The 16,786-nt window shown below is 42.6% G+C and overlaps 1 protein-coding gene across 3 annotated transcripts in view; it reads right to left on the reverse strand.

The window, feature by feature from the left end:
- sema6cb (semaphorin 6Cb) overlaps positions 1-16,786 on the reverse strand; it is a 270,038-nt gene that overhangs the window by 198,189 nt on the left and 55,063 nt on the right. For all 3 annotated transcript variants that reach the window (XM_088327668.1, XM_088327667.1, XM_088327669.1), the window contains exon 2: positions 16,130-16,224. The gene's annotated coding sequence lies outside the window, so the exon portion shown is untranslated. The remainder of the gene's footprint in view (positions 1-16,129; positions 16,225-16,786) is intronic.

Consider the following 16,786-nt stretch of genomic DNA (forward strand, 5'->3'; position numbering starts at 1 on the left):
GTCAAGTAGAATGAAATGGGGTTTAAAAGAAGTAAGGGGAAGGAAGGGAATGAAGAAGAGGAAATGGGGAGAGAAGGAAGGAGAGGAAGAGGGAAGGGCATGAAGAAGAGGGAATGGAGGGAGATGGAACAAAAGGAGGAGGATGGGGAATGAAGAAGAGGGAATAGGGGAAATGGAACAAAAGGGAAGAGGATGGGGAATGAAGAAGAGGAAATGGAACAAAAGGAAGAGGGAAGGAAATGAGGAAATGGGGAGAAAAGGATGGAAAATGAGGGGGGAAGGGCATAAAGAAGAGAAAATGGAGGGGGATGGAACAAAAGGAAGAGGTTAAGGAATATGAAAAAGAGGAAATGGAGTGGGATGGTAGAAAAGGAAGAGGGAAGGGAATGAGGAAATGGGGAGAGAAGGAAGGAAAGGAAGAGGGTGGGGAATGAAGAAGAGGAAATGGAGGGAAATGGAACAAAAGGAAGAGGGAAGGAAATGAGGAAATGGGGAGAGAAGGAAGGAAAATGAGGGGGGAAGGGCATAAAGAAGAGGAAATGGAGGGTGATGGAACAAAAGGAAGAGGAAGGGAATGAGGAAACTGGGAGAGAAGGAAGGAAAGGGAGAGGGAAGGGAATGAGGAAATGGGGGGAGAAGGAAAAAAAGGAAGAGGGAAAGGCATGAAGAAGAGGAAATGGGGAAGATGGAACAAAAAGGAAGAGGGTGGGAAATGAAGAAGAGGAAATGGAGGGTGATGGATCAAAAGGAAGAGGGAAGGGAATGAGGAAATGGGGAGAGAAGGAAGGAAAAGGGAGAGGGAAGGGCCTCAAGAAGACGGAATGGAGGAGATAGAACAAAAGGAAGAGGTTAAGGAATATGAAGAAGACGAAAAGGAGGGAATGGAACAAAAGGAAGAGGAAAGGAAATAAGGGAAAGGGGGGGAAAAGAAAGGAAACCCACCAATCACGGGGAGAACATGCAAACTCCACACAGGAGGTTCGATCTCATGACCTCAGAACTGTACCGCACACGCGCTAACCACTGCGCTGATTTCCACACCAAATCACTAAATCTAATGAAATACTCGTCTTCAGTGTCACTTTTACCAGTAAACAACTCCTCTTACTCTGGAAGTAGACAATGCACCGCTTCCTCCCTCCACTTCTACGTTGCTTACGTCACACTTATGGCCACCTCTGCTTTTTGCCAGTCCCTTAAAAAATTCTCGCCAACTCCAAACTTTCTTTCTGCTGCCCGATAACAGGCAATGTTGAAATGATCATTTAAGGCCACGAGATCCTTCGTACGGTTTAGTGTGAAAATAATATGTGAAATTATGTAATAATGTGTTCCGAACATAAGGTTTAGTGTGAAAAAAATCATTTGAACTTAAATAATACAGGTAATGTGTTAATGATATCACTCATACGGTCTGGTGTGAAAATAACCTGTGAAATGATATAGTAATGTGTCAATAATTTAACTCATTAGGTTAATGTGTCAAAATATCATGTGAAATTTTCTAGACTATCGAATAAATCCCAATTTACGTGAGCAAGTGTCTTCGTATGTGGCTCATAAGCTCGTAAACAGCTAAGCTGATTTTCGTGAACATTTACACAATAGTGTTTCTAGTCTCTGGGAGTGTCTCTAGCTAGGTTTCAGGCCAAGGAATCCCCAATAAATACCAACAAAATCCATAAACATCTGCTTTCGTGTACAAGCAACTCTGGAGCTGCATGCTGCCATACTGCTCTCTGGCGCTTTTTCAACAAACCACGGCCCCAACATCCTCGCTCTAGTAGAATGCCCGGCGACATCAAGCCATTATGCTTTTGAAATAATAATGTGCAGTGAAGTATAATTCTCACCCCTGACTAAATGTTAGGTTAACCCCAACACTTGTAATAAAACCTGCACCCAAAGAAGACACAGAGACGTGAGTATAACTTACTTGCAAGGAGAATGACCGGAGACTGCCCTTTACAGTCTACCAGACTCACTCTAACTGGCAGTCTCCTTTGTCCTTGCCTTTTATTAAATTAGGAAGGCCCTAATTTACGTAAGGTCTCTTCTGCCAAAGGAGTGAGAAACAAACAGTTGAGACCTATTTTCACTAACAACATGTTATCGTATCAACAATATTACTACTATTGAACTAGGCGAGAACACTAAGCAAGAATAGTATGCAACAGTAGAATTACATATTTACAGTTTAAATCCATCACAAAATTTTGGAAAAACAAAAAACAGTATTTTTTGTTCGTTTCAAGTATGAAAAAAGGCCAAACACTGGCAGTCGACAGAGTGTAAAAAGTGTGTAGGCGGTAGCTGCGCCTGCTATGATTTATTTTGAAATCACTGATTGATGTCGAGTGCAAACAAACTTTTAGTCTGATATTCTTATCGTCAACATGATATTAACTTGTTGTGACTAAGCTAGTTTGCCGTTTCTATTCATCGGCAGCCGCTCAGAATGCTGGATTGGATTGTTGCCACAGCGATACAAGCACCTCACACTAACTACGGTCATAAGGGATGTTTACTCCTGCCGAAGGCAAATCAGGGCATATGTTGCAGCATTAGATATCCGTTCTGACACCTTAGTTTGTAGACTGAAGATGAAGCCCTAACAAAGAAAACCTTAGCAATAAGTTTCCTTTATCGTTTAGCCTGAAATGTACATGCACCAACACCGATGTTAACAGCATACACCAGCTTATCACAGACAATCACACCCATCCAACGCACAAAGCTCTCCCCAACCTGCCTTTGTTATAGCATTTGCTGTGCGCTGTCTGCTCAGTCAGACCACAATGCAAGACATTTCAATGAAAATAAAGACAATTCAATCCAATTAAAAATCTTTTTTGGAGAGGACGTCGTTGGGCGTCGCCCCAAAAAATACGCAGAGACAGAAATATGGCAGGGAGGGAACGCAGGTTATTGCATCTGTTCATTCATCACACCACGTTCGAAATTCGTCCAAGAGACGCCGGCATTTAGACTTTCGACAAGATCACGTGATGTTTTACTCGGAATCGAAAGTGTATTTTCTGACCTTGGCTCGCTTAGTGATTTTTTGTATCAACATTATCCCATAACATCCTGCCAGATACCGGGCAGGATACTGGACAGAGTCAAAATACACCTCTTGCGGGTGCAGTTGTTTGTTGACGGATTGACAAAGGGTGAGTGAGAGCACTGAGCTTAAATAAGAGGGAAGCCTTTTAGTCAACAAGCTGCAGCTGGCGCCAAACGGCTGGGGCCAATTGGAAACTGTGACAAATTTATTAAAAAAAAAACAAAAACAAAAAAAACATACATGTAGTTGATAAATCAACTTTGGTGACAGCGGTCAACTAATAGGCAGACCTGAGCTGTCCCGGTTCCCTCTGCCTTCTATCTCCAACTGGACTCCACAAACAGACAGACAATCCGACTTCACGCACAAAACATAACTTGTCATACAAATATACCAGTTTGCAATGTCAGAAAATGATGAAACCAGAACAGGATCAGGACCCAAACGCGTGACGTTCTCACAAAAGCCTTACGGGAAATGGGGAGTTAGGCACGTTAGGCAGTGGTCTGGCGTGGAATGATAGGAAGACAGAGACCGATTCCAATTGCCCGAGCAGATATCGGACAGATGGGGTCGATACCGGACAGGACAGGACAGGATATATAATAAACGAAAATAAACAGGAGACATTAGATGGGAACAAAAACTGGAAAAAATAATAGACAGGGCAAATATAGACTGAAACAAAACTGGAAACCAGGATTAAACAGGACAAAATAAATGGGAACAATACTGGACAAGAAATACCAAGAGGAACAGGACCGAGTCGAAACCCACATCTTCTCTGTATTCAAATCACGGACCAAAATAACGTGTGCAAGGCAATCCAAGATTTATATGTACGCACCATTTGTCAAGAACCGGAACAGGATCAGGACCCAAATGCGTGACGTTCTCACACAAGCTTTTTTTACGGGAAATGGGGAGTCATGCACGTTAGACTGCGGTCTGGCGTGCAAAGACAGGAAGCCAGAGACCGACGAGATCGATTCCAATTGCCCGAGTTGATACCGGACAGATGGGGTCGATACCGGACAGATGGGGTCGATACCGGACAGGACAGACGGGATGGATAATGAATCAGAATATCGAAAATAAACAGGACAAACTAGAAGGGAACGAAAACTGGAGAAAATAATAAACAGGACCAAAATACACGGAAACAAAACTGGAAACCGGAATGAAACAGGACAAAATAAACGGGAACAATACCGGACGCAAAATACCAACAGGAACAGGACCGAATAGAAACCCACGTGTTGCGGGGCAGAGGTTCATTGACAGACTGACAAAGGGTGAGGAAAGCACTGAGCTTAAACAGACGGAAAACCAATCGTTTAATGAGCCGCAGCTGGCGCCACACGGGCGGGGCCAATTGGGCGCCATGGCAACCGTGACAGAAACAATGTAAAACATGTGAATTGAACACTACGTTTCAATTCAATTCTCGACAGCCACCGGGCGTTCGGTACGTCGTCTCGCATTTGTTAAAGAAAAGAAGAGCAGGGATAACCGCCTTCTCCAATTGTTTTCTTCAAACTTTCTGAGCAGACATTTTGAAGAGACAAACAAACTGACCTCCAATAGATCAATACACAATTAAACAAATGACATTTAGAAAGTTCTAGAAAACAAAAAGCAATTGACATTCGAGTATTCCCTTTGATATTTTAATACTTGTCGCGCTCAAGGCTCCACGCCCTTGTCGTATTTTCCCTTACAAAATACTAAATCATCCTACATCATATTTATTTTTCAAACGTGTTTTATTGTACATGTGTTTCGTTATAGCATATATTTTGTTCATGAACATTTTGTCGTGAGATCCCGAGTTGCTCGACATGAATGAGGTTTATTATAAAAAAAGTTCAAAAATGAAGTCGCTTGGACGTTCGCTGTAGAAGGAAAAATACATGCAAATAGAATGAAGTAGAATAATACATTTTCTTATTACAATTATAAATTCATTTTCTGTATTCAATTATTGTAATAAACTGATTAAAGGGATAACCACAAACCTGTCTTTTTTCTCCTTTTATACTTCTTTTTCTTAGCTTCTCTATACAACACAATAATTTGTAGTATAATGCATCAAAGCAAGTGAGCCGTTGGAGAGCCGGCTCTTTTTAACGAGTTGAGCCGAAAAAGCCGCTTCTCTAAAAAGGGACGGACTTCCTTTCACTACACAACTACCACAGGAAATCAGATTTTTTTTGAAGACTTTGTTCACGTGTGATCGTAATGATGCATGATGGGATATCCCCAGGCGGCAGACGCATGCACACAGTAGCATCAAACCGCTGGCTTCGTTTGCAACGAAAAAAACGATACCGAGATAGAGGCTACAGCGGCGAACTCATTTGACTTGATTGATTTGCCGTTTCGTGATAGTCGGTGTATACCCATAATTGCGTTTTTCCGTACGGATTTCCTTGTACGTCGTACACGTCTTAAAATGCATAATAAACGTACTTTGTACGGCAAAAATATACAGCTTGACAGGTATGTATTTTACACTCACCTGTACAAAACAGAAGACAAAAAGATTTGCTTCAGTGAGCATTTCGGACCTAAAGTCTATAACAGCGAGATCAAAGAGTAATAACAGACACTATGTCTTTGTCATGTGCGGCACAGTTCATGTCTTGGGAACCTCCTGCGTGGGTTCAAATCCAGCTCCGGACTTCCTGTGCGGAGTTTGTATGTTCTCCCCGTGCTTGCGTGGGTTTCCTCCCACATTCCAAAAACATGCATTTCAGGTGAATTGGCCGGTCCAAATTGTCCCTAGGTGTGAATGAGCGAGTGAGTTGTCTGTCCCTGTGTGCCCTGCGATTGGCTGGCAACCAGTTCAGGGTGTCCCCTGCCCACTGCCCGATGATTGCTGGGATGGGCTCCAGGACCCCCGCGACCCTACTGAGGATAAGCGGTACGGATAATGAGATGAGATGAGATGTCTTTGTCAATGTTCAGCGCCACTGATTCGCTGATTGTCTTTCTTTGTCATCCACGCGCACAAAGAAAATAATCTTCTTCAAGGTGTCGTTTTTTTTTTTTTTGTCTCGAAATAAGCTCACTTGAACTCCCACAAGCAACAAAACAAGGCGATAGATCCAATTGTGCTGGCATTATCTTGGCATGAGTTCGACTTTGTTTAACCTGTAAAAGCTGGAATGTCGTTTGGGACGTTCCCCGGAAAAACCACCAAATTTTTGCTCAAAACACTCTGGCTTGCGATGTCAGGAACCGGAAAAGGATCAGGACCCAAATGCGTGACGTTTCTCACAGAAGCTTTTATTTTACAGGAAATTGTTACAATTCTATTTCAACCAATTTAGACGAATTTAGACCTTTTTAAAAAAACACCCCAAAATTTTACTTTATATAAGTAAAACAAAAGGCAATAGATTAACCAGAACACAATCTGGACCCAAATGTGTGATGCTTCTCACACAAGCTTTTATTTTACGGGAAATGGGGAGTCAGAGACCGACGAGATCAATACTAATTTCTGGAGCAGATATCGGACAGATGGGGTCGATGCCGGACAGGACGGGACGGACAGGATTGATAATGAAAGAGGATATTGGGAAAAAAACAGGACAAACAAGACAGGAACAAAAACTGGAGAGAATAATAAACAGGAAAAAAATAGATGGAAACAAAATTGGAAACCGATATTAAGCAAGAGAAAGAACGGAAACAATACCCGACAGTAAGTACCAACAGGAAACAGGACCTAGTCAGAACCCACGTCTTGACTTCACATACAGAGCACGTTTCACTACATCCATCCAATCACATTTGGGCCCTTTTCTCATTCTATGTTTCACCATTTCTGCACTACATCGTTTTTTCGTCAAACGGCCTTCATCCATTTCTTTCCATACGTCCAAACCATCTCAGAACATTTTCCCCTAACCTCTCAGCAAGCTCTCCATCCACACCAGTTGCTCTCCTTACTTCTCCATCGCTTAACCTAATGTCACTCCACACATATTACGCAATCATTTTATTTAACAAGAGCCAAAAGAACTCTGAAATGTTGAAAAGCTATTTGGCTGTATAGCTCAATTTTGATGATTAGTAGTTAGTCCTACAGCGCTAAAGCTAGAAGCTAATTATAGCCAGTGAAGGATTTTATGCATTTTACTATAAGGGATTTTATACGATTAAATACAAGTTACATTTATTGAGTGCAATGAAGATTTTCACTGAGTGGGCTTCAGGTCACGCCGTTCCAAATGCAAAATATTTTGACTAGGGAATTTTGATAACAGGACTCTGACGGATAAGGTCAGACGCACAATGTCAGACATCGCAACGCTCTTCTCCGAGATGGTGCCCCACGTGGGGGGCTTTCCTGGCACGCCCATGGGAGGAGCCGGCACACCGGCTTGCGGAAACAATGTAGGCAGAGGAAGAAAGGCAGAAGATCGAGAGAGGAGGCTTGACGGAGACTCGAGCGACACTAATTCGGCTAATTTGGCCATTCATTCGATGAAGTTCACTTAGTTAAACTGTTTAAGAACATAAATCTGCCACCGTGTGAAAATGCCAGTCTCTTGTTGATATTTCCATCAAGAAACAAGCTCGCATTGTTAGGACAATGTAGGTTTGGTTAATGGAGTCATAACTAATTCGAGCAATTTGGTATTTTATATTTAATTCCTAACACTAGCTAATAGCTCACTAGCGGATATGTTTTCATCTCAAAACAATAGTAACAGATCTACCTACTTGCCTGCTCACTGTGGATAATTAGCTGGCTTACAATATAAACTACATATTGAGTTAGTCAGTTTAACATATAACTCTATACAACTCAATTCTGCTAGCTAGTAGCTAGTAGCAGAGGGCTATAGCTTGAAGTTACATTTAACTGGGTACTAGCTAGCAAATAGCACCCTTTTAATATCAACAGATCAAAACAAACCAACTTACGGCCCCACCCACTAAATGGCCAACTAGCTTAGAATATAAACTAAATTTTGACTACAATTTTTGTGAACAATGGTCTCAGAACAAGGTACAAGCAGTTCTTTTGTAAAAATAATAAAAACATGAAAAGGAAGCATCCTGTGTACGCAGAGATCTCCCACCCTTACGGCTCACCCAATCAAATGTGTCCACTCGAACAGCTTATCCAATCAAAGTTTGTCTAGAAAGACAAAGAGAGAGGGAGAGAGCGTGAGAAACAAAAGAGATAAAGTCGTGAGGAGGGGAAAAAGAAAGGGAGAGGAAGAAGGAAATCCAAAGAGAAATAGAAAGACAAAAGGAGAGAAAAGAAAGCGCGAAGGGTAAAGAGAAAGAGAAAAAAGAGAAAGATAAAGAGAAAGAGAGAGATAAAGAGAGACAATACAAGTATAGTGTCTTTGTGAGAGGCACCTGGCTTTGGCAACATCAAGTTGACATATTTCAACCTACACCTTGTTTTTCTCTTGCGCTTCTCTGAGTTGTCACGCGGGCCCGATTCAATCCCTTAGCGGGCCTGATGTGGCCCGCGGGCCGCCTGTTCGGCACCTGTGCTCTAAGCCACATGTACTGAAGAAAAATGCCATAGGTTCCCGAATACTGCAATTGAGTGACATCTAGTGGCGAAATAATAAACCGCGACAAACACGCGCTTGAATATTGAATGAGAGCTGTTCATTTGAGACGCTGTGCCGTAATTGTCTTTGATTGGACGTAACGCACGTAATGAAGCGAGCCAGCTTCCAGTGGCGCCACGGACGTTTTGCTGCTGCGCGTCTGTTCGCTATCGCGGCGAAGCGGCGTTGAAGGTCACAGCAGGCGCCGTCATGGCCGCCATCTGCTTTCCATCATCCCGCGGGGAGACCTGTCATCGAGGCTCGCTGACCCGTCAACGGCTTGTGAGGACTGCTCGCGCGGGTTCCCGGGCAACCGGTGCATGCTGGGAAACCATCACGGCTTTGAGTCGATATCCTTCATATCTATTACAAGCTTCGTAGATAGATCGATACTTTCTTCATCCCCGTAGGGAAATTCACACTCCCAGCAGTATCCTTTTGTTGTTTATTAACAGATGAACAGGATGGCCTCGGGGTGCTGTGTTGTAGTTTAGCCACAGCGGAGTGGATGACGTCACACGCTAGGACAAAAGTTCGACGTCCCTGCAGCAGATGGAAATCTTTGTGCCCAGGGTTACACCGCCTCCTGTTCACGAAGTTAGCGAGTCCGCCTCCTCTCCGCTTCCCGCAGGCTTTTTTGTCTCTGTCTGCCCTAACAGCGCTGAAGCTGGGTAGCTCCACGTTAGCATCCGGGATGCTAGACGTGAGACAGGTTTCCATAAAACACAGCAAACTGCACTTTGATGTTTTTCACCAGCGCAGCCAGTTCGTCTGTCTTATTTGGTAGAGAGTTCGCATTTACAATGATTCCGGACAGTACCGAAGACTTATAACTCCGCTAGCCACTGTAGTCGTCAAACGGGACGAAAAACACCAAAGATAGAAGCAGACAATTGAAACAATAAATCACAAAAAGAGCGAAATAACACTGAGCTGCTGGAAAGGTTGCCGCTCAGGTACTAGTTGCTTAGTTCACATCCCAAAAAAGAGAGAGAGTAGTATGATTGTCTGACTAATAGTACTTATCCAATACCACTAGAAGTAATTTCAATACCTTCAATTACAGATCAGATCAAGCATGAAAAATACAGCCCGAACTGACCCGCGGGTGTTGAAGCCCGAACCAGCCTAAGCCCGAAAAATTCACTTCATTTGAGGGAGAGGGCCTGAAGCAAATCCAACTTTTTTTATATTTGGTAGTGAGGAGAAAGAGGAGGGCTATTAATTAATTGTAATTGCTATTCATTTAGGATCTGCGCGATGGATTCTGTCCCCCCAGGGCAGTCCAGCTGGAATCCACCACTAAGAAAATAAGACTACGAACAATTACAAACGCGAAACAAGCGCGTGGATGAGGGCTGCGTTGCGCACAAGGGGGACAGAATCCACCGTTCAAATCCTTCCACAGGGAAAAATAAACGAAGAACAATAATAAACGTGGCCAAGCGCATCAACAAAGGCTGTGCTTCGCAATAGAGGGACGCAATCTGCCATTCGGATCCTCCACAAGGAAAAATAAGACCAGTTACGGACGTGCGTGAATCATTAAAAAAACAAAAGTCCGCAAGAGAGAAACCCAGTCCGACCCGAACCCAAATTAATGATTGACATTTTTGTCAAGACCAGAGCAGAGACAAGACCCACTTGCGTTACGTTTCTCTCAGTTTTATTCGAAGAAAGGAAAGGGTTGCACCCACAATCTGGTGATTGCTGGGAAGCAGGTTGCTCTGAACGCAGAAGTGGGGCTTCCGTGGCGAGCGATGGCGGTGTCGGGAACTGAGAAAAAAAACGGGTCAGTCGCTGGGACAGGAAAGCAAAAAAAGTGGTCAGGATTGAAAAAAAAAAAAAAAAAACGTGTCGAAGCCGGAGAACAGACGGGATCAAAAACAGGTGGGGGTCAGGGTCGAAAAGAGCTTGCCTAGAGTAACTGAGGTTCGCAGACGGACTGACAAAAGGCGACAGGTGATTCACATCGGTAATCATAACAATGTTAAAAGGAATGGAAATTCGGGATAGGTTTAGGCTCACGTTTAGGATATTATCTCCAACTTATCTTTTAACTTTCACTTCATGTGAGCCGCCATATTGCCATTCCTGCGAAATCATTGTCTAGTCCAGTGATTTTCAACCTGTGTGCCTTGACACACTAGTGTGCAATGAGAATTTATCCAATGTCACTTTTTAAAATTTAAAATTTTAGAAAACATTTATGAATCATTTTCTGCAAATATTATGTCATTGTCAAGTGTCTGTGCTGTAAAAACTGAGGATATCATAAATTATATGGCAGGACCAGACTGAAGACCGGACCCACTTGCGTACTTTTCTCTTATTTTTATTGGGAAGAAGGGAAAGGATTGTACAAACGATCCGGAGATCGCTGGTCGCGGGGAGCAGTATGCTCGGACGCGGAAGTGATATTTCTGTGGCAAGCGAGGGCGGTGTCGGGAGCGGGAAAAAACAGGTCAGTAGCCGGGACAGGAGAGCAAAAAACGTGGTTGAAATCAGAAAATGGGTCGAAGCAAACAAGGGGTCGAAAATCTTGCCTAGCGTGAACTGGGGTTCGCAGAAGGACTGACCACAGGTGAAAGAAAGATGGGGGTTTAAATAGTGACAAGGTTTCATGGTTGCCATGGCGCCCAATTGGTCCCCGCCATGTGGCGCCAGGTTCTGTCACGGTTGCCACGGCGCCCAATTGGCCCCGCCCATGGACACCAGCTGAAACGCGTTGACAGATTGCTCCCTGACTACTTAACTCGTGAGTCGCTTTTTGTCGGAGTGTTTGCGAAACTCTGTTTTGACACGTCTAGCCCTGAGAATCCCCGTTTTTGCCTGTGTTTTTTGCTCTTGTTTTGCCAAACCCTCTGAATCTCCGTTTTTGCCTGTCTTTTACTCCTGTTATATTCTCACCCCGATCTTTTTGATTTTGCCCACTTCCTCCTTCCGATCGATCTACTTCCGCGACCGACGATCCCCGGAACGAGTGTGCGCTCATTCCTCTTCTCCCCAATAAACTGTGAGAAACGTTACGCGAGTGGGTTCTGCTTCCCGCCCTTTTTTTCCCCAATAGTCGGTTGGTAATTACAGTTTCAACGATAGACTTTTCTTTGAACGTTTTTATTATTTATCATGGTAAGAACTTCGATAATTATCATTTTATCGCCTCGGTCTGTTCTACGCACGAGAATAATGGCTAATATTTCGTGTAGCATCAATTTTTCGAAGGACTGGACTCGATGAGGACTCGGCATGTTTATCGCCGCCAGCGATTTGAATCTCTAGAACGGCAAACTGATAACGTCGATAATCTAATTATGCGGAGGAACTCGCGGCAGTCAACAAGTAAACAAAGGCTCCTTTCATTTGCTTTCCTTCAAATTTCCTCCCAAAAGAACACATGGTTACTAGAATACCCCCGATCCACTAACCCAAACGAAAATTTGTTGTTTTAATTATCGTTCTTGGGAGTAAAGATCGAGCAATATGCGTTTTTCAGGGCCAATACCGATACCGATTATTAGTATTAGGGGGGAGGTAAATAACCGACATTTGGAGCTGATATTCGTTTGCTGTAACACCTTAAAAGAACTTTGTATTAATAATCAGGGTTGGGTAGGGTTACTTTAACTGGATTACTTTCAATGACTTTCGGATTACTCCAATACCAAATATGAAATGATCTGCATTTCTATAGCGCTTTTCAAGTCAATGACTTCCCAAAGCGCTTTACAGTGTGCTTCACATTTCCCAATAGCGGCCGTGCAGCCATGTAAGGCGCTAACCTGCTTATTGGGGGTATTAGGGGTTCAGTGTGTTACCCAAGGACACTTCGACATGTAACACGGAGGAGCCGGGATTCGAACTGGGATCCCTTGATCCCAAGACGAGCGCTCTACCTCCTGAGATACTGCCGGCCCATGCTAATAAAAGACAAAAGAAACTAAATGTGAATAAAATGACTCACAACACGTGGTAAGCTTTCTCTCCTGGCTTTGATCTCTGGCAAAACGAACATCAAATGCGACAGAAACAAAATGAAAATGAATCCAAACAGCTTGCCGACATCATTTTTGCCGTTCCGTGTATTCCGTTACTCCCCGAGCCTGCACAAAATTGAGTCATTTTATTCCTATTTAGTTTCTTTTGTCTTTTATTAGCACTTTTGGTATTGGAGTCATCCAAAAGTAATGGAAAATAATCCAGTTAAAGTAACCCTACCCAACCCTGTTAATAATGTTAATAAAATAAACACACAATATGTGTTAGAAACTCAAAACTGTAAAAGCTCTCTGAAACTTTTTGCAGTCATTGAATTAGAATTTTTAAAACAACTAAAAAGACTAATCTTTCACTTAAACCAAAAACTATCAGTGCAAAAAATAAAATAAAGCTTAGCAGAGATGGATTAAAAGGTATATATCCATTTAAATTGCTCCCTGATTATTCCATTTTTTTTTTTTACAATAAATGAATACAAATGACGAATATGACTTAAATTAACTTAAAACAAAAAGTGCCTCAAAAGGAGCTCACCAATTGAAAAGTGAGGGCACTTCTGTTTTAGAGCCAGATTTCCGAACTAATGTTATGGTAACAGCTAATCACTTTATTCCTGTAATCCAAATTATTAACATTTTTTTACTTTACAACTGCTATTTAAGGTTAACAAAAACATGCGCCAGAAAACATCCAAAAATGATTCATTCGGAAAGAGGGAAGTTATACCTTAAGGGGCTGTAGTAAATTCAAAATCCCAAAGGTGAGAACCACCAGGAAAAGTATGTGTGTGTCTTTGTGTGGAGTCAAACTTTGGAACAATTGACAAGACGAGATCAAACAATGTCCAACTATTCACGTCTTCAAATATAAATACAAAGAAACATTCCTGGCGGAATACAGAGATGAAGAAAATGGGTGATACGAGAGATTGGGAATAGTGCGTCTACAACTATGATCAGAAGGCACGGGGTGAGTAGCGTCTGAGACAGGGGGAGTGAAAAAAAGATGGAGAGAGAGGCTCGGCTACATCTGAGCCTAAATAATCGGCCCGTCGAATGAATAAAAATCCAGTTAATTTTCGAAATATCGGCCCACCTGATAATCGATCAAAGGGACAATCTTTCAGATTTAATTAAAAGTTTTTTTTTTTATCCCTTTTCCTGATAAACTGATCTAAAAACCTAGCTGGTGCTCCAAAAAAGGCGAGCAGAGTTTCAAAGAAAAAACTTGGTTCTTCAATTTATTCAGTTAATCAGTTGTTTGTGAATTCGCTACATTTAGTAAAAAAATAACAAATAACTGATGCAATTCGTTTTCCAATTACAAAGTCCTCTCGTTTAAAATGTCATCAAGGTTAATCCAATCAAAAGTTTAGGAGAGAAAAATAGTTCATATTTGTTGTATAAATAAATATGAAAATGAATTCTAATAAAAAACAAAAAAATGAAATATATATAATATGAATTCAATTTTCTGACATCAGCAAAACTGCATCATTCAATTGCTGACTTGATCAGCAGCCACAGTCCATCCATCCATCCATTATCTGCAACACTTATCCTCAGTAGGGCCGCGGGGGTGCCGGAGCCCATCCCAGCTATCTTCAGGCAGTGGGCAGGGGACATCCTGAACCAATGGCCAGCCAATCACAGGGCAGACAGAGACAGCTCATTCACACCTAGAGACAACTTGGTTAGGCCAATCAACCTGACATGCATGTTTTTTTGAATGTGGGAGGAAACCCAAGCAAGCACGGGGAGAACATGCAAACTCCACACAGGAGGTTCGATCTCATGACCTCAGAACTGTGCCGCACACGCGCGAACCACTGCGCCGCCGTGCTGCCCAGTCACAGTCTACAATCTGAGATGATCTATACATGATGATAATCACTGTGTTGCATGAACATTTGAAAGGACAGGAATTCACGATGACTCAGAATTTCATCGCTGCGGGCGACTTAATCTCTAGAACAGCAAACTGATAACGTCGATAATTGAATTATACGGATAAACTGATGACACGCGGCCGTCAACAAGAAACAAATGACTCCTCTTGTTTGCTTTCCTTTAATGTCCTCGTAAAAGAATAATTACAGAAACACTCCCAATTTACTAAACAACCGAAAAATTACGGTCGGTTAAATATTGAATTATTCTTGGAAGATAGATAGTCCTCTGACTCTTTATTCCAACAGGATTCAGACTTTTTTCTGTGTACGGTAATCATTTGAATCAAGGTGAACAAACGGGGTTCCTGTCAGAAACGGAACGGAAACAGGACCCAATTGCGTAACGTTTACCACAAGTTTTATGGAAAGAAAGAGGGCTGCGCCGGTGTTCGCTCTCGTGCTCGGCTTGTGATCCGAACACGGAAGTGGATCTTCCGTAGCGAGGGATGGGGGTGTCAGAGACGGAAAAACGGGTCGGTAGATGGGACTGGGAGAGCAAAGCGTGGTCAAGGGTCGGAAACGAGTCGCAAGCCAGGATGGGAGAGTAGAAGTAGTCGGGACCAAAACAGGTTGTAGCTGGAGACAAACGTGAGGAAAAACGGGACAGGCAGGAGACAGGGTCAAAAAAGGCTTGCGTTGTATAAACTGAGGTTTGCAGACGTACTGACAACAGGGGATTGACAGGACTGGGTTTAAATAGAGGCAGGGAGCCGATCAGAACCCGCAGCGGTTGGCACCAAATGAGCGGGCACAGGTGAGTCACATTGGTAATCATAACAGTTCCTTTAGCTTGAGGCAAGTTCAATTCAAGATTTTTTAATGCCTTTTGAAATCAAATTTAAGACCAAGTCGAGAAAAAAACCCAAATGAAATAAACAAAACAAAACAAAAAACATACGAAACATCGTCCTTTGTACACAGTACCTGGCAAAGCTGGAGAAAAACGTTCTTAAAAACATTTACCTATGAGATTGACACTTTCCCATGGTCCAAAGTAAACGCCTCTGAAAGGCTCGACTGAAATCACATCACCGTTTTGATAGTTCCATTGTTGTGTTCAAGCGATCGTACCACGTTAATAAATTGGTGAATTATTAAAGAGGACGATTGATAAATGTCACTAAATCTTTCTAGTTCAAACAAATAAATCTTACTAAAGTGTTCACATTTTCAAGACTCTTGAAAATTGGATTTTATTCCAATTAAGGCCTTCATTTTAGAATAATCAATGCATTTTAAGACTTTTCAAGGATCTGCAGGAACAAAAAAGCACAAAAACAAAGTCGGTCACAGCTTTTTCCAACGTCGGGGTCTCTTCCCCTGTTCTGTTCATCAGATTTTAACCCTAATCCTGCTTCTCCGAAGCAGCACGAGCATTTTGTTTTCATGCATTTGACTTAGTTTGCACAAAGAGGATCAGCGTAGCGCACCGACGTTGCGCTCGGCAAATCAAACATTCCACCGGCGCTAATTACACAAAATCCGCTTTTTTTTCCCCTTTCGAAAAATGCAATCGCAGCTTACCTTAGTTTAGCTCTGCTCTGCTCTGCTTAGCATCCATCCCTCCCCGGAGCAGGTTACAATGTACACGGGGTCCACACCTCAAAGCCCAAATGGTCCTGTGGAGGAACAAAACATGTAAGGTCAGCGGATTTCCAAGTCTCTTAAGTGTCCCTAGAATTACAGAATTAAGGACCGCTGTAGACCATGCAATGCAAACAAAACCCAGTTTGCATCCGGTCATCAACTCTCTGATCTTCTTTCAAGAGTAGTTGCGTCGTTTCCTTTATATAAAGGCTCTATTGACTCACTCATGAATGAGTTTAATGCTACCCTGGCTAGTGTCCAGGATTCCGTAGCGCCCCTACGGCTTAAATCAGGACCTAAAAGACGCACGCCTTGGTTTATTCATGAAACTAATCGCTTAAACAAGACTGCGGGAAATCTGAAAGAAAATGGCGCGCTGCCAAGCTTGAGGTTTTCCATCAAACCTGGTGTGACAACAAGTATAAAGCAGCCCTAGCCTCTGCAAAATCAGCCTATTTTTCGAAGGTGATTGCGGCACAAAAGAATAACCCCAAAATCCTTTTTGACACTGTAGCATTGCTAACGAGGCAACAGATTATTCCACATAGTTCTACCCATTCAGCCCATGACTTTATACTTGACTTGACTAAATGA

The sequence above is a fragment of the Urocampus carinirostris genome, chromosome 2 (assembly GCF_059441175.1).
Source record: "Urocampus carinirostris isolate Australia breed hairy pipefish chromosome 2, RoL_Ucar_1.0, whole genome shotgun sequence".
NCBI classification, from domain to species: Eukaryota; Metazoa; Chordata; class Actinopteri; order Syngnathiformes; family Syngnathidae; genus Urocampus; species Urocampus carinirostris.